The following is a 19,124-nucleotide window of genomic DNA, read 5'->3' on the forward strand; positions in this document are numbered from 1 at the left end:
ACAGTCACCTACACTTTTCCCTTAAATATACACCATGAAGGCATCTCTCCAGATGCAAAAAGGCATGACCAGTCTGGGTACAGGACTCCTGTCTGAATAGTAAACTTGAATTCCTCATCCCTAGATGGAACAAATTGGAAAGAACGTGACCTCAGTTCTTTCAAACAAATAATTGGCTGTTATAAATGACCAGAGTGTCCTCTTGCTCATTATCATAAAGAATGATGTTCCCCAAATGGGTCTTCATTCAAATTCGTCATGTCATTGTGGAGAAGACTCAGCTATTTGTGAATTGAACAAAACACAGAGACTTTTTTTTTCAAAAGTAAATATATGTCTTAAATGGGGGCCCCGGTGAGACCTGGGGACCACTGAAGTACAGAGGATTTCAGAACGTAATGACCGACAACCTCTCGGGAGATCACGTCCTCACCCTGAACATCAGAAGGTCTTCATATCACCGTGACGCGGCAGACACGCTGGGAAGTGAAACCTGCACATCTGATCTGAATTTGTACACAGTCTTTTCTAAAAGTCACCTTGGGGGCGTCCCACGGGAAGATGATTATACCTGTGTCACACGAGCCACCAAAGTACATTACAGCAGGACTAGAAATTCCGGAGAACACATACAGGCTAGTGGCCCCAGGTAACCTGGAAAGCAGGGAGCAGGCTCAAACAGAGGCCACATCTGAAACACAGACTTGAAGGTCAAGCTTATGTATCCCAGGACTCCCCACGGACAGGTGCCTCTCGGGAAAGGCACGTCATTCCTACGAACATTGCATCGACATGCTACTGTAACAAATTTATGCAAGACACGCCGTTTTTGAAATTTTGTGATTCTACCTACCGATATTTATCAATGTCATTCAAGATATTAGATAAATCAATTAATATGTGTGGTGTGATCTCAATGTTACCACTAACCCAATCCATTTCCGTATTATGAACTGTAATGTGGAAATATTATTATCTCATAATTCAGTAACAAATGACCAATAACATGTCCTGATAATTATGAATTACATCATAATTCCTAAGGATCAATTGCCAAATTGTTTTGTATCTATTCAACAGAATCTTTGTAAAAACAGGCTACTTTTTAATCTTCACAATGACTGGAAAGAACTCACAATATTGCACACCTAACATATTATTGCTTACAAACTATACATATGATATTTCCTTTTAATGATTTTTTAAAAAATTATTATTATTCATTTGAGAAAGAAAGAGAGCAAGACCATGAGCAGGGATAGGGTCAGAGACAGAGGGAGAAGCAGGCTCCTCCTAAGAAGGGTGCCCAACGTGGGGCTCGATCCCAGGACTCTGGGATCATGACCTGAGCCAAAGGAAGGAAGGTGCTTAACGGACTCAGCCACCCAGGCAGCCCAGACATGATATTTTTCAAGGAAAAAAAAAGAAAAGGTCATGTCTCCCTAAAGCAAATTTATTAAACATTTAATTCAACACTCATTCATGATGCTGACCATCAGTGAAATAGGAAAAGAAGTGAACACCTTACCTAATTAACTACTACAAACGTATAGTTCATAGCAAGTGCAAGACAGAAATCATTCCTACTGTATTCTGCACGGAAGGCCACATGCTATATAATGAAATAAATGCATGCATTAGTTAAAAGGATAAGGATTACAAAGAAAAACAAATGCCATGGACTTTGGATGAAATGATTGCTCTGTGGAAAACTCAAAATAATCCACAGACCAATTACTGAACAGATGTGAGAATTCCACATGTTAGGCTACCACAAGATCAATGTAAAAGTCATATTACATTTAAAGATATTAGAAATGACATAGAATAAATATTGTTTGAAATTATGGTTTATCATAAAATCAATAGGACCAATGAAATTACACATGCTAGACGTTTATCGAGAAAAACCTTAAGGTAGCCTTAGATACATTCGAGGGACTCATCAAAAAAGGTGATGGGATAATTGGTGGTAAACAGAAAAAAAAAAAAAAAAAAAAAAAAAAAAAGGATATGGACGTTTTGAGGCACCTGAGTGGCTCAGTCGGTTAAGCGTCTGCCTTCTGCTCAGGTCATGATCCCAGGGTCCCGGGATCAAGCCCCATGTTGGGCTCCCTGCTCAGTGGGGAGTCTCTTTCTCCCTCTCCCTCTGCCGCTCCCCCTCTTGTGGTCTCTCTCTGTCAAATAAATAAATAAATACATACATACATACATACATACATACATAAAATCTTAAAAAAAAAACAAAACAAAAACAAAACATGGGCTTTCCCTCTCCTATTTAAAATAAACTTCATTGCTAATAGATGAAGAACAGGAAAAGGAAACCTGTAAGAAAGTTTTATAAGAAAATATACTGTAATGTTTCCCTGGGAAGGGAAAATGTTTGGACCGAATCCATCAAGAAATCCCCCAACATTCTAGGAGGTGAGCTGTTCCGCCTGTTGTATTTATTGGGTTACCTTCAGATTTAAAAAGCTCGTGAGTGCATATGACTGAAACAATCTCATTCTCTACACAGAAGCATGTTCCATTAAGAGCAAATGCCTGACTCATTCTTCCAAATTTTCCAAGTTTCCGACGGACAAGTTTCTAAGTTAGTGAAATGCTCCCCAGATGCTGCTGAGCAATTTTGTAAATTGAGTTTGTGAACTTGACCCGGAGTTCCTCCAAAGAATTGGGTTTTGATGAATGAACAATCGGATTAAGGTATCTGCATCAATCCTCTGTTCATCTACAATTATTAAAACTTAAAATTGCACAAGGCCCTTATGACCCGCCCCCTCTAAATGGGATGTGGTCAAATAGAGGATTTCCCCAGCATGGATCTGGGAAAATAAAGGGCTCCTGTTTGTAACCATGATGTGGAGGATGGCACAGACTCCCTTAGCAATTCAACCATTAGGGGAATAAAAAACAGCTCCGAAATCATCGTATGCTTAAGCTAAATAGTTGCCGAAGTCTTTCAAGAGATTATTTTAGTACAGAAGCCATGCATTTTTTAAAACACACTCTAGGAAAGACATCTGGGTGCGAGCACCACTGACATGCACAGATAATTTACTGTGTTTCCAGTGTTCTGTATATGTGATGTTGTAAACTAGCCAGATCTCTCCTAAGACCAATAGGAGCAAGACATTTCATTTTGGTAAACTCTCCAGTAAAAATATGTTTTTAATAATACAACCCTAAGTGTTCACTCTGATTGTCTGCACTGCAGTGTTTCTGTCATAAAGACCGCATGGGGGCTGCAGTGCCCGAGCCAGCTGAGAGAAGGGAGGTGCCCGAAGTAAACGGAGCCAAGGCAGCCCTTCCAACTCTCTTCCGAGCCGACAAAGAATTATTCCTGTACGAGACTTTAGGGTCACCCTTCTTCTGCCCCTGGAAACACGGCATATAATTAAACTTTGAATTTTCTCAAACCTGTCCATGAATATGACCTAAATGCCAAGGGTACGTTCTGGGCTTTATTGAAAAAGCAATTTGTTGATTCACAGTTTACAGAGATGCATGATATCACAGAATGAGACTAGAAACCTACATCCCCCTCTCTCTACACCACAGGAAAAATGTGCGAATCCTATACTCAGATGTGCAAAGAAACTGTATGACTTCTTGACTGGTCGAAAAGTAGGTCTAATCTTTCCCACCTCATTAAGAGAGGGAGATGACCACACACTTTAAACCCATCAAACCAGAGCATGACAGTTTCTTCCATTCAGTCTCTTGAATGGCTTGGGATTTTGGGTAAAGGCTCAGTCTTAATATTCCCACTGCGCCATGCTTTGCTTCTCACCAGGAAGACATCTATGTCTACGGGGAAACTACCATGACCTCATGGTGATTAGGAGAAGGAAGACTTAGCCCCACATGGGTTCCCTGAGCGCTCACTCTTCTCTGCAGCACAAGAAACCTGTGCGCTCTGGTTCCTGGACTTGGTTATGTATCAGGGGACTCTATCCAGTTGGGAACGTGTGCCATATGTCTCTGGTTTCCAAGCTGCACGTGAGGGACTTCCCTCCCTCTCCCGAGCCTCCGTTGACCCTCTAACCTTCTCACAACCTCCTTATCTCCTCATTACACTTGCATAAAATTCTCCATTCCCTACATGTCACGCAAAGGCTGACATGAGCCACAGGCCACGCCACCAATGAAGACAGGTCTTTCGATATGTCTGTAACCAAGTGAGACAACAAGCCATTGTGAGAGTTGGCGTTCTCTGACAGCTCTGTCATGGCCCCAGCAGACCCCACGGAGACAGGATCTAGCACTCCAGTGCATTGTCATACCATCTCAGTGTTTCTATACCTCCATCCTAAAACAGTTGAGGGAAATGAGTATTCTGGTTTCTAATCACTGCACACTCTTGCTTACAGTCTACCAGGGGAAAAGGGGTAGGCTTCCCAGTTCAATTCCCATGTCTGTGTCATATCCTCAGTCAAGATGGCACCACAAAGGCATCCCAGCCTTAAGAACTGCTATACTTCGAGCCCCCCGTCGGGCTCCCAGCTCAGGAGGGAGCCTGCTTCTCCCTCTGCCTGCTGCGCCCCCTGCTTGTACTGTCTCAGTTTCTCTCTCAGATGAATAAATAAACGCTTTTTAAAATTTAAAAAAAAAGAACTGTATAGCCTGAATGTTAGTGGCCCTCCAAAACCCTTTCCCCACTGGGATGTATTTGGAGGTGGGGTCACTGGCAGGCGATTAGGTCATGAGGATATAGCCCTCAGAATGGGTTTAGTGCCGTTATTAATTAGACCCCAGAGAGCTCGCTCACCCCTTCTGCAATGTGAGGAAACAGGAAAAAGATGGTCATCTATGAACCAGGAAACATGCTTTTACAAGACACTGAAAGGAATTACTGTTGTGTATAAGCCACCAAGTCAACGGTACCTGTGACAGCAGCCCACAAGCACTAAGACAGGAGCAGAAATTCTCATGACCCACCGAAGAAGCCTGATTTGGCCAGACGCTGCTGTTGAAACATATTGTCCAAGTGATCTGAGAGCCAGATTAATGAAAACAAAAATATTGTCCTAGTTTGTCACATTTCACTTAGCAAGAGAGCAAACAACGTCACCCAGTGGAAGAACACTCCCTGAGTTTCGAGCCAATTTCATCTCATGCCTTCTCCCTTCTTTATTTACTATTTAACAACTGTTTAACAATGCGATACCATAGCAATATGTCCCACCTGGGGCAGTAGCACGATACTCCATGCCGTTCCTCACACCTGCAGAGGAACCCTTTCCAGTGATGACACTCAAAGAGGCTTATGGTATAGGTTTGCCGAGGTCAAAGGATTTCATGCAGGACCAAGCTTCGGAACTGATTATTTATCCATTTTCAGGCCCCTGGGAGTCTTATCTTCTGACCTGCTGCAATATCTCAGTTCAGGAGCCACTGGGCAAGGAGGTTTTGTCTAGACACACAGAAGGATCACTAACAGAATTACAGACCACTACCCAAGCAAGCCCAATATTGCAATGTGATAAAAACAAAGCGAAAGCAGAAAGTTGCCCGATAAGAAGTAAGGGATCCTTTATGAGGCTGTGTTGCGGAAAGCAGCACAGCGAGGTCTGTGGCTGCCGGCGACATGAACCGTCTACGGGATAGCATCTCATCAGTGTAGAGGCTGCAAGCTGCCACAGGCATCGGATCTTCCTAATTATTGATCACTCCTCTGAGCAGGACCGTGTTGGCAGACGTGAAAGAGGATGCTGAGCCCAGCCATCTCACTCTGAAATGAACCGAGGCTCTGGATCCCCATTCTCCTTGGGTCCCAAAGCAACTGCATTCTTGCAAATCCGTTAGGGCAACTAACGGGAACGAGAACGGGTCACTGCCCACAGAAAAACACAGGTCTGAATACGTGTGCAGAGCTGGGGGTGGAGAATGGAGATGGGGAAGAAACGACGGCTGGGGCAGGACCAACGGGGAACGGAGATGGGCGTGTTCTCTACAGGAAAGGGTGTGCAGGTCTCATGGAAGTCAAACCGCAGAGGAAGGAACCCGGCAGCCCACAGACCCTCTAGATAGCTGCGAGGGCGGGGGCTCTGCCACCTAGTAACTGTCTGACCAGGGGACAGCTTACCGTCCTATTGCCTTACGGACAAACTACGGACAGTCACAACTAACCCTCAGCTCTGTCTCTAGGGTTAGAGTCGAGTCCTCATCCCAAATCCAGTCCTGGACAAGGGGCAACTCCTCTTTAAGGACATCACTGTCTGTTTGGTATAAGCACGGGAGACGATTACTTTCCTTTTCTTTCTTCTTACACTAGAGGTCCCTTTTGTATATGATTTCATAGCATATACCGTCAGAGGTGTAGGAACCCATTCTTGGTCAAATCAAGTAGGGGAAGTACATTGTTAAATTTATTTAATATATTTTTTATGATTATTTGTTTGATAGAGTGCACAAGCAGGGGGAGTGGTAGGCAGAGGGAGAGGGAGAAGCTGGCTCTTCACTGGGCAGGGAGCCCATGTGGGACTCAATCCCCGTACTCTGAGATCATGACCTGAGACGAAGGCAGACGCTTAACGGACTGAGCCACCCAGGCGCCCCTACCCCATATTTAAAAAATATATAGGCTGTTAATTTCCAGCTCTGTCACTTACTAGGTGATTGACATGTTATAAATTATTTAAACTCTCAGATTCTCCACTCCCTCAGCTCCATAAAGAAAGTGTTTCACAAGGTTTTGTGAAAATTCAAAAATTACACGTGTAAAGAAAAAAATGTACATATATATGCATACAAAGACGTGTGCATATGATTGTAAATACATATACACATATAGTATTTGCATATTTGTAAACATGCATACATGTAACGGTCATATATGTATGTATTCAAACATAATTATTATTTCATTTCCATTTCTTCTGTCAAAATCACAGCAAGGAAGACTCTCTTATGCTCTGTCACAGAAAGTAGCCTTCTATTGCTTATTATTATAGTGAAGGTCAATTGTGAGTTTTCGTTTAGAAAACATTTTCCAGAGCCACCGGGTTGACTCAGTCGAAAGAGAATGCAACTTTTCATCTCGGGGTTGTGAGTTCAAGCCCCATGGTGGGTGCAGAGATGAAAGAAAAGAAAGAAAAGAGAAGGGAGGGGAATGGAAGGGAGGGGAAGGGAAGGGAGGGGAAGGGAAGGGAGGAGAAGGGAAGGGAGGGGAAGGGAAGGCAAGGGAAGGGAAGGCAAGGGCAGGGCAGGGCAGGGCAGGGCAGGGCAAGGCAGGGCAAGGCAAGGCAACGGAAAAGATTTTCCATATGCACTTACTGGACATTGACCATTGGCAAAAGCTTCTACCATACCAGGTTATACAGCTGTCCAATTATTTCAATCCTAAAGGGTTATATTGCACCTTCTAGGTCAGGTTCACAGCTTTATATAAATTTTAGGCCTTCTGAATACACACTCTGACACCAACATTTGATAGCATGTCTATCCATCTTTGAATAACACATTCTCTGTCACTGCTATATTCCTCCAAGGTTGAGTCACATCCCATCAATGAAGACACAAGTATGCATATCTCTGTGGTAATACACTTAGTTTCTTATACATACCCCATGTTTTCAGGGCATGAATTCAGGCCAGACCCATACCTGCAGTTATACTTGTGGATTCATCTCTGTTTCTTGTGTGTGTGTGTGTGTGTGTGTGTGTCTGTGTAAGATTTTAGCTACACTATACTGTCATTTGTGCTTTTCACTGCCTTTGGAACTTGACTCACTGTTTAGGGAAAAAATGAACGGAGAAGGAATTTCTAGACCTCACACTGTTCCTGTGTTTCAATTATTCTGCTTTTAAAACCAGATTAAGACCACCTGAAATGGCCCACATGGTAAGAGTGTCATGGTACAATTCACTTCAATGTTTGTCTCTCCAGGACGGTGCACTAAAGAAATATGAGGGAAGGGACAACATGGTCTTAATGAAGATCACGCCACGCAGAGAGACCATTTCCCAGACGAATGGCCCTTTTCGGCTACATAAATGCCAAGGCAAGGCAGGGGGCCTTCAGCTGGTTACAGCTTTCTAATTCTGTGCGCTGTCTTATGTAGCAGACACAGATTTATATAGTAAAACTCAGTGCATTGGAGAGAGAGAGTGACGGTTTGTTCACTTCCTGGGAGAGCCATTTTTCTCTTTGTCTTAGACCCTGGTTTTCATTCACTGCTCTCTTCAAAAAAGGTCTTTAAGAGCATATTGTCGGGGCACCTGGGTGGCACAGCAGTTAAGCGTCTGCCTACGGCTCAGGGCGTGATCCCGGCGTTATGGGATCGAGCCCCACATCAGGATCCTCCGCTATGAGCCTGCTTCTTCCTCTCCCACTCCCTCTGCTTGTGTTCCCTCTCTCACTGGCTGTCTCTATCTCTGTCGAATAAATAAATAAAATCTTATAAAAAAAAAAAAGAGCATATTGTCCATCTCCATAGGGGAGATATTTGATCGGTGAGGTAAGTTTTGCTCTGTACTGTTTTGCTCTAGCTCCTTTGACAGGAATTATCACGATGATGTTGCTTCTCGAAGTTTCAGCTTGGAGCAGGAGCAGTGGCTTCAACTGGGTGTGACCTGGTAGGAATGCAGATTGCTGGCCCCCACTCCAGACTGACCAGAGGACATCCTGAAACCTAACAAGATTGCCAGGTGATCTGTATATGTCTTAAAGTGCAGGAAGCACAAAGGCGAGGCATGGCATCTCCTTTTGCAAATCCAGTCCAATGCTTTTCGAACTTGGATACACGTTAAATGTTACATAAGGAGATTTAATAAGAGATTTTGTTAAACTTCTTCTACGGAAGCACTGGCACTTTTTAAATATACCCCTCCTTTGGGCTAATGTACGACTGCCAAGATTAAGAACTGTTTTAATTACTATTGAGAAGAAAATTAAAAAAAAAAAATTCTTAGGCTTTGGAAAAAACGAAATATAAAAATTGATTTGTAATGTATTTATGTACCCACCCCCCACACACACTTTTTTTTTTTTTTTTTTTTTACTGAGCCAAACAGCTAATCATGGATGATTAGAATTTTAAAAAGAAGTAGTACAGGGGTGCCTGGCTGGCTCAGTCAGTAGAGCATTACTCCTGATCTCAGGGTTGTGAGTTCGAGCCCCACGTCGGCATAGAGATTACTTCAAAATAACATCTTTTAAAAAATCCTTTACAAATGCAAGTAGTATAAAACAACATGGAGTGAGTGGATTTGAAAATATTTGCAAAGAGGATGTGGAGAAAGGGGATCCCTCCTACATTGTTGGTGGGAATGCAAGTTGGTACAGCCACTCTGGAAAACAGTGTGGAGGTCCCTTAAAAAGTTAAAAATTGAGCTACCCTATGACCCAGCCATTGCACTACTGGGTGTTTACCCCAAAGATACATAGTGAAGAGAAGGGCCATATGCACCCCAATGTTCATAGCAGCATTGTCCACAATAGCTAAATCGTGGAAGGAGCCGAGATGCCCTGCAACAGATGACTGGATTAAGAAGTTGTGGTCCATATATACAATGAAATATTACTCAGCTATCAGAAAGAACGAGTTCTCAACATTTGCTGCAACATGGACGGCATTGGAGGAGATAATGCTAAGTGAAATAAGTCAAGCAGAGAAAGACAAATATCATATGATTTCTCTCATCTATGGAACATAAGAACTAGGAAGATCGGTAGGGGAAGAAAGGGATAAAGAAAGGGGGGTAATCAGAAGGGGGAATGAAGCATGAGAGACTATGGACTCTGAGAAACAAACTGAGGGCCTCAGAGGGGAGGGGGGGCGGGGGAATGGGATAGGCCGGTGATGGGTAGTAAGGAGGGCACATATTGCATGGTGCACTGGGTGTTATACGCAACTAATGAATCATCGAACTTTATATCGGAAACCGGGGAAGTACTGTATGGTGACTAAGATAATATAATAAAAAATCATTTAAAAAATCCTTTAAATATGCAAGTAGTATAAAACAACATGGAGTGAGTGGATTTGAAAATATTTGCAAAGAGAACCCAGACACTATTGGGATCAAGTGGCGCTGTTAAACACTGAGGATGTTTAATCCTAAGTGCCATAGGAGCATCTCATTCTGAGTATTTAAAGACGCTAACACCTGCACACATCCAGAACTGAAGGGTTTGAGTTATTCCCTACCTGCAAGTCAACAGGCTACCTGCCACAGCTTCATGAATGCTGGCAGAAGACTAGAGATCCCAGGTCAGAGTGGAAGGAAACATTATTACACACCACACAGCAGGAGCAGGAACACTACCATATTCTCCTCAGTTCCGCCTGCCCCAATGTCCTTCGGGGTGAAGCAGATGTGCTGGGATGCAAGCCTAAAGGTGGTATGGGTTACGAGACAGAAGAGGAACACTGACCTTAAGGAACCTGAATGCTTTATGACAGGAAGTGCACATGGAACACCAGAGTGGTGCTGCCATCTTCCCAGGAACACATTTCTAAGGGAACACAAAAAATACCAGACCAAAGTTGTGAAGGATTTGGTTTGCTAGAGTTTTAACTAATTCCAGTAGGTTAGGTCATCTAAATGTAGTAACAGTAAAAAAAAAAAAAAAAAAAAAAAAAAGAGAGAGAGAGAAAACAATTTGCAGTCTAACCTAATGAAAACTGAGTTATGCAGATGTACTTTTCAATTAGGGCTCCTTTACAAATAATTTTGTCTTTGTGTATGTCCAATCAAGCCAAAATTTTCAACACTGATTCAAGTATCTGTGGGGATTCCTCTATCACTTTCATTAATCATCTTTATAAACTGAAGTTTATTAAGCATGCCATGACACCTAACATATTAATAAATATAAGTCAAATATTAATGCTTTTGTACCATAATAAAACTCCCAAAACCGAAAATCTGTGAAAAGGAGACACTGACCATATAATTATCTTCTCACACAGGAATTTGCTGGTGACATAAAATAGAAACAGTGGGGATGACACCTGGTATCCATTAAGTGATAATAATATTCCAGGCACCACACGAAGCTTTGTGTGTAAATGTCCCCTGTAATTTTAACAAAATTTTGATGTCCATTGTGTTACAGGCATACCTATTTCATGCATCAAGATGTAGAGGTTTAGAGAGCCTGCCTAGTTCAAAAAGTCCCATTAACTACAGCAAGGCTCTGAAGGCAAGCGCACTCAAGTTATTCACATCCACACTTCCGCTGATGAAAACACAAATAAACAACAGCTTCACCACGGACCCTAAACACATCTGATTCTATAGACAAAGTAATCGTTCCTTGCACCTGAGTTTACTGGAAACCATTATATTGTATTTCGCTTTACAGTGGACTGAAAACAATTTAAAAGAGGAAAACACCTAAATGTGTGCCACCTAAGCCTTCTGTAAAATTACACTGTATTTACGGTCTCCTGGATGCTAGACACACAGGCACATTTTCATCTGTTGTCTCACTTTATGAAAACAAAAATCTAAAATTGTCCACATCTCATTTTTTAAACAATAAAGCGTATTCTTGGTATTTCATTCGCATTTCCTCCTTATGCAAGCACACATTTTACAGCTGAGATCTTGCCCTGAATAAAATCTGGGTTTTGTCTTTGTCATTTAATTGATGCAAATATTTTGAGTGTTCTTATATAAACATAGGGATTATCATTTTAAATGCCCTGTGTTAGTTCTATCAGTTTACAAAAACATTTCTCACTCATTTATCCACTCACACGGAGTTGTGTTCAATTCCCCTTTTCACTCTTGTGAGTTATTTCCAAATCTATTACTTATACGTATTTGCATATATATAAAAGCATACATATATACACACACACACACACACACACACATATATAAAAGCAATAATAGACAGTAAAGGAAGGTATTCATTTATATGCCATTTTAAAGGTCTTTATCGAATGGTCATTCAGAACTTTGAACCAACAATGCGTGACTACAGAACTTTCACTATAAACTTCATGGCATAGATTTCCATTATTTTATATCCACACACTTCAAATTTATTAAAGTTAAACTGAGTGTCATTTTTTTTTTTTGTCTAGGTAGAAATGGTTGCGAGGCACAAAGCCCTCTCAAGCTAACTCAAAATCTGCTGATACACTGTTCAACCACAGCTGGAGGCAAAGGAAAATCTATAAAGCAGGGCTGTGAAGCAAAGGAAGGAAGAGACAGGAGGAAGATCTGCAGGACAAGAGCAGGAGAGGCTCCTCCAACACCTGTCATTTCATGAACTCTGCTTTTCCAGCTCCTCTCTGTACTGACTTCCAACAAGAACCAACGCAATCTCCAGTCTTTCACAGTAACAAACTCTCTAGAGAAAACTCTATTTATTCTCCACCTTGCGATGGCGTGTGTCCCAACTTCCAACACTCGAACCACACATCTCCCCCTTTCCCTGCAAACTGCGGACACAAGCAGGCCTTGGGGGTTATGGAGAATTCTCAGAGAAGAGAGGAACTTTCTTAGAAGGACAAGCATTGAGATACCCTAGGCATGCGGGGAAAATGCAGATTCTGATTCTGTAGGTCTGACCATTTGCATTTTTAACAAGCTCCCAGGTGATGCTCCCAATTTGGGGACTAGACCTTGAGCCACAAAGGAAGAGGTCACTGGTTCTTCAATGTGGCTGCACAATGATTTAAACATCCTGAAGTTAAGAACTGCATTGCTTCTCAACAAGGGCGATCTGCTTCCCCAGGGGATCATTGCCAGTATCTGGAGACGTCTGTGGGTATCACAACAGAGACAAGGGATGCTAGGTTACATGCATGGAAAAGTTTGAGGTTACAGATGCTGTTCAGTACCTTGCAGAGCACAGGACAGCCCCAGAGAAAGCATCATCCAGCCCCAACGTCAACATCTGCAACCTTCAGAAAACCTTGGGGAGCTCTTACTCCAAATCATGCCTAATAATACACCTGCTGTTTACTGGTACAAAATTAACATCAAAATACTTCACTGATGGATGATAGGCTAATATATGTTGAAACATGTTAACTGAGCAACTGGTGTTAATAATTCGCTTTTTAGAACTGTGACACAGAATAGTAAAAGCCAGCGCTGTATTTAGTTCTCTTACCAAATACAATAGGACAGGAGAGCAGAAGTCTCCCTATTTTGGGCAAAGTTTGGAGTGCTCGCCCTTGAAATTGTTCTTTCATTTAAACCATGAATCCTGCAAGGTGGATTTCTGAGAATGATTCGTTGTGCTGTGATGCTTTTAAATCTCAAATTCCATAGGAAAGGCTTCTCTGTGTTTTAACATGTTATTCTTTGCATTGTTCAGGGGAGCTAAGTGCTTTATAAACAGGGTGTTTTATGACCTACTTGAAAAGTAAACTACCCTACGTCTGCAGGATGAAAGTGGAGGCTGGCTCATACCACTGAATCAAAGAGATAAACTTAGCACTCTGCAGAAAGTTGCAGGGGATGAATTCTTGAAGAACCACTCAGGAAGGGCTTTTTATGAATTTTATTTCATGCAGTAGCTTATCTTGTATTTTCTCTATTTCCTTCGGAGCACTGCAAAAATTCTTCACAGAAGGAAAAAAAAAAAACCCTCAGTTGGCATTTTTACCGAAGCACAGCGACCAGATAAATGAATCAAACAAATGAAAAGAGAGCATATTTGTCACCCAGAACTCCAGAAGCAAAAAATCAAAAGAATGGAAAACAATAATTATCAGGAAGTTTTATAAAATTCCAAAAAATGACATTAATGAGAGAAACGTCAGTGTTGATTCCAACTGTTAACTCATAGCTCTCTATACGGTAAAAAACATATGAATAAGCTAATAACCATCAACTTTGTTTTGGACCATCAACTTCTGATGAGCGTGTGAATACGTGTGTGTGCGCACATGCACACACATACCCTGCAGGATGGACTTATGAACACAGAGGTTCAGCGGTCAGATTTTTGATATAAATACGCTTTTAAGCTTAGGTCGAGGTTATTCTATACACGTGACAATGCATCTGTTTTATTTTGCCACCTTATTATAACATAAAAAGAAAGACAAAGAAAGGGGGGGAAAAAAGAGTAGTTCAAGGATAGAGGGTATCATGAACAGAATGACTTTCATTCCCAATCGTTGAATTGATCAACCAATAATCAGCACTGATGGCTAAATATTCAACTGTTAGGTCATTACAGAGACTCAGACTCCAAAGGAGCATATTTAAATACTTCTAAAATAGTCTATATAAAACAGATTCAGACTGTAATGTCCCCCCCTTTTTTTTCTGCTTAAGAAATAAATTATAGTCTAGTCCCAGGACATTAAAATTTTTCCCAGTTCATCACAATGGGCCCTCCGATTTTCTACAAGCCCTCTGTGCTGTTCCTCCAAGCAAGAGTTGCCCAGCTGCCCAGGCCAAATCAAAGAAAACCTGAGCCAGATCCAACATAAGGAGTATTGTGGTGGTGGACGGTGGGCACATTCCGCTTGTGTAGTCAGGCACTTCACAGAAAGACCACCCATGGTTTGGCTAGCACAGCACGGACAGGTTTGCGGCATTGGACCAATGTCGCAAAAGAAGCTGTCAACTGTATCATCTTTGGTCCGGTTATACAGGAAGTGAAACTAGCGATGTGGCTGGAGAGGCTCGCTTCGGAACTGGCTTCTCTGATGAGACTTCTGCTCACACTGTCACCATGGTTTGCATCTCTGCCCTCCAAGCCAAGACTACAGGAGTTGGCTTGATAGCTTCTGGACAGGGTGGTGTGGTCAAGACAGTTAATGTCTGATAACTGTATTTATCATTCAAGGAAATGATGCTTGATCTTCATGACGCCAAGACTCTGGGTCAACAAGCATCTTTAGTCTCTAACTTCAGATTGAATTTCCTATGGTTGGAGCTCCCCAAAGTGGCCAAGTTCTCCACCAATGAGAAAATGGGCCACTCTGCAGATGAACTGGCCCCTGGCTTTGCTGCTTCCCAAATGGAGCAAGATGAGGATACCCTGCGCTTACACAGCTTGGCCAAGAAGGCACAGGACTACCGTCTGATGCCGTACCCTTCAAAGTACCAGGAAAAGATACAGTTCACAAAGATGGCGGCATTTTTCCTTCCTCTCTGGAGCAGACGGCCAAACTCAAAGCTGCATTCATCAAGCCCTATGGCACACAGACAGTTGCAAATTCTTCATTCCTGAGTGATGATGGATCTGCAATGCTGATTATGACAAAAGAAAAAGCCCCAGCAGAGTGTTATCATCCGAAGGCATACAGGAGGGATTTTGTGTATGTTTCTTGGGATCCAAAAGATCAACTTTTACTTGGACCCACATATCCCAAAGTTTTGGAAAAGGCAATATTAACAATGAATGATACTCATGCTTTGGAGTCTCATGAAGTCTTCTCAAGTCAGCTGGTGGTTAATTTTAAAGCCATGGATTGTGATTGGTTTGCACAAAACTACCCGGGAAGAAAAATCAAGGTTGGATTACCTCCTTTGGAGAAGCTTAACAACTGGGATGGACGGCTGTCCCTGGGACACCGATTTGGAGCTAATGGCTGCCAGTGGGTCAAGGTGGCTGCCAAGAGATCATGGAAGGAAGGAGGCCAGTAAGCATCGGCGGCTGCCTGTGCAGCTGGAGGGCAGGGCCATGCGGTATTAACGCAAGCTTATCCAAACCAAGAGAGGAAAAGGTGACGTGGAACACTCACTTCGGGCAGTGCTAAATGAAGTCTGGATCTCCCAGCTCCTCTCAGGAAAACACAGTTTGTGGCCTTCTGTGAAATACTTTGTAATGAAGCCTTGCGAGTGTTCTGAGCGCTCCAGGAATCATGGCTTACTGTTGCTGGTCTTGGAGGGATTTCCTAGTGACCAGAATCTCACACAGTGACACGTTTAAGCAACAGTTTTTGGTCTCTATTTTCAGTAAAGGCTAAATGAGTGGTTGCAGTTTGGGAAAGAGGTTAGCTGAGATTTGATATCATCTTTGTAACATTTGCAAATTTTATACCTTCTTATTTGTGACTTAAAGATAGGTTTTTCTATAACATACAAACCAATGTGCCTAGAAAAGCTTACTTATGGAATGATAACTCAGATTAAATACCACTGGAAACTTACAGCAAATGTTCAGATATACAAGGACCATATTAACAGGTTGAAAAGTAATAAAGAAAAAAAATTACATGCTGTATTTCACTTTTTTCCTGTGAAAAAGAGAGTTGAGGGTCTCCGCGAACTCCCCAAGTCTGTGATGGGGATTTGTGAGTAAATAATATTTATACTGAGTAGGTGCTGTGAATTTTTTTTAAAACATTTCCTGCATATTTCATCTTCACAGAAACATACTGAAGTAACACGGAATTTGTCGAGAAAGAAAGTGAGACATGAATTTTCTTTGCAGGAAGACACACTGCCAATATTGAAATTGGGGTCTGAACCCAAAGCTGAGGGGGGTCTTGGACCAAAACCTGCTCTGTCGAGTCACTGGGGATCTCCCTCCATCTCTTCCAGGAGGTGGCTGCCCAGACTCATTCGAGTGCACATTTTGACTGGAAACCTGGACTGGTCTCCTAAGTATTTCGGCCAACGTAATGCTGGTGCAGATTGATCAGATAAGAGGTAACAGCCAATGTGGATGGAGCAGGTCACTGAGACAACTGGATGAGTTAAAGCACAGCCCGCTCCCAAATGGGAAACTGGACCTTGTCCCTACATTTGGATTTGTGATTCCCCTCAGCGATCTGACTACCTTCTCTCTGGGGTAGAGCTTTGTACTGGGGACTTTTCAAACAATCTGGAGCTACCTGGGATGTCCTGCCAGCTTTGGGGATGACCTACCGAGTTGACATCATTTTAGTAGTGTGTCCATGTGTACGTACTCTGGCTGCATTGAACAGGCATGTGAAGATGTGTGGAGACCTTCAGTGGGTCACACACAGCGCCAGACCCAGAATCATAGGTGCAGTAAAGCAGGGAGAGATTTTTGGAGGAAACAAAGGAGCCCCAGGCACGGACTGGCTTCTGGGCTTTGGCCAACCCCCCATTAATGGCAAGCAGTGATCTTGCCCACCCCTCCATGCCCTGCCATGCTGTCCTAGGATTTCTCAGCAGAATCATGTAATAAAGCATTCTGTAAATGGATCATGGAAAACTGTAAATCTAATCACTCCATACACATTGTTATACCATGTGCTTTCTTGTTGTTAATAATGCAGACTCTACTCATAGGCATGTATTTTGGACCTCTGTGACTTTAGAGGTTAATTCCTATTCATTATTACCAAATAATTATTTATTGTTTAATTTTATAATACATGTTTATGTCACATTAATAAAATGTGTGTGTGTGGGGGTGTGTGTATATTCTGGACATTGTGTATTTTGGTCATATTTATCTTAAAAGGTCCTTTTTTTTCAGAGACAGCCAGCGAGAGAGGGAACACAAGCAGGGGGAGTGGGAGAGGAAGAAGCAGGCTCCCAGCAGAGGAGCCTGACGTGGGGCTCGATCCCATAACGCCGGGATCACGCCCTGAGCCGAAGGCAGACGCTTAACCGCTGAGCCACCCAGGCGCCCCTAAAAGGTCCTTTTAAATAAAACTGTTTGCTTCCCATATGTTTCAAAGGACATTCAAGCCTTGATTTATTGACAATAATCTGTGTAGGACTAAGTAGGTGTCTTTTACTGAAATGCCAAACATAAGCCCTTTAAAGTCTCCATTTTCCAGCTCTGCAGAGTTGGCTCTCATGCATTAGAGTAAGGATATGTTCTCTCTTTAGGGTCATCAGCTTAAAGATGAGCAAAGGATGTTTGGCTAAATTAGGTGTACAAGGAGACATTAGCATGTGGGCTCAATTCTAGGCAGGCAGTCAGGTGAATTCTTGTGAACGCATAGCTCCAAATATTGGTTTTTAGGCAGAACCCAAGTAGAGAGGATGCACTGCAGGGGAGGGGACAGGGGGGGAATGCTGAGGGTGGGGTTATTCTGAGGGCTTGGCTATGCTCAGGGCTGGCTACAGAGCTGTGTGTACCGAAAACTTCTCTTATAGCACGGAGACTGACTCTGAGGATGCCTGGCTGGCTGATACAGGGGGGATCACATGCACCAAGAACAGGCAGTACACAAGATCAAGTGACAGGACCTCAAGCCTTGTCAGCCCTATGAAGAAGTGAGGGCTGGTGTTAGCCACAAGGAATCCCCTGTAGGTACAGGGAGGATTCAGGAAGGGAAACCAAGTGGTGAGATCCCAGCCAGCATCCCAAGCCATGCCCTGGTGAGATCCCAGCCAGCATCCCAAGCCATGCCCTCAGTGCAGACACAAGCTTTATGTGGGCACAGAACATTTTTCTCCATGTTATTCCATACAAAGCTGCAAAGCTGACCCGGACATGCAAAAGACCGGGACAGAAATATGACAGTGAATAGATGTGAGTGAAGTTGTCTTCAGCCATTTGGCTAAGGGGAATATCCACAATGTGTCTGATGCAGCAGACTGACTTCACCACCTTCCACGGCTGTCCTAACATGACACGCAACGGTGCTGTGCTCTTCAGAATCAGCCTCTGTTGCCTTTCCCTCATCAGTACAACCACGTGACAAAAATAGGTTTGTGCAGAATGTGTGTCTGCTGCAAACTCACCCAGATATGTCCCTAAAAGAAATACTCAAAGACTTTGCAGGATTCCCGACCATCTCAGGTATCTGCAGGTCAGTCTCCATTTTAACTCTTCTTTCACGAAGAGTTGAGTAAATAAGTCAAAATCTACATCTTCCCCAAAGGACTGATTCTTGCTGTGAACATGCCGAAAGCAATACGAAGAAGCTCTGTGGTTCTGATTAAAAACACAACTATCTGGCTCTATGAGATTATTTATTTTTACTAGTATTTTTTAAATGTATGGGGAAATGTGGCTACGCTCTAAGTGGTTGTAGCCAATCCCACGTTAAGGTTTGACTTAATACACTCCTCTGGCCATCACTGTACGTATTAATCATCACTGCCGCCAGGCATCGGGCTGTCAGTGGGGGGGAGTGAGTGCCAGACAGTAAGTAGGTGTTTGTTCAAAACATGAAATCATAAGATTTAAGTTATATTGAGAGCACAGCAAGGAAATGGTTTCCCTGACTGTGACAGAAATGAACACCTCACGCCATCAT

The 19,124-nt window shown here is 42.7% G+C and overlaps 1 pseudogene; it reads left to right on the forward strand.

Moving 5' to 3' along the window:
• The first annotated feature begins 398 nt into the window (after positions 1 to 398).
• Positions 399 to 15,663, forward strand: LOC103666341 (annotated as a pseudogene).
• Positions 15,664 to 19,124: the final 3,461 nt, after the last annotated feature.

This window comes from Ursus maritimus (assembly GCF_017311325.1).
Source record: "Ursus maritimus isolate PB19 chromosome X unlocalized genomic scaffold, ASM1731132v1 scaffold_X1, whole genome shotgun sequence".
In the NCBI taxonomy this organism is placed as follows: Eukaryota; Metazoa; Chordata; class Mammalia; order Carnivora; family Ursidae; genus Ursus; species Ursus maritimus.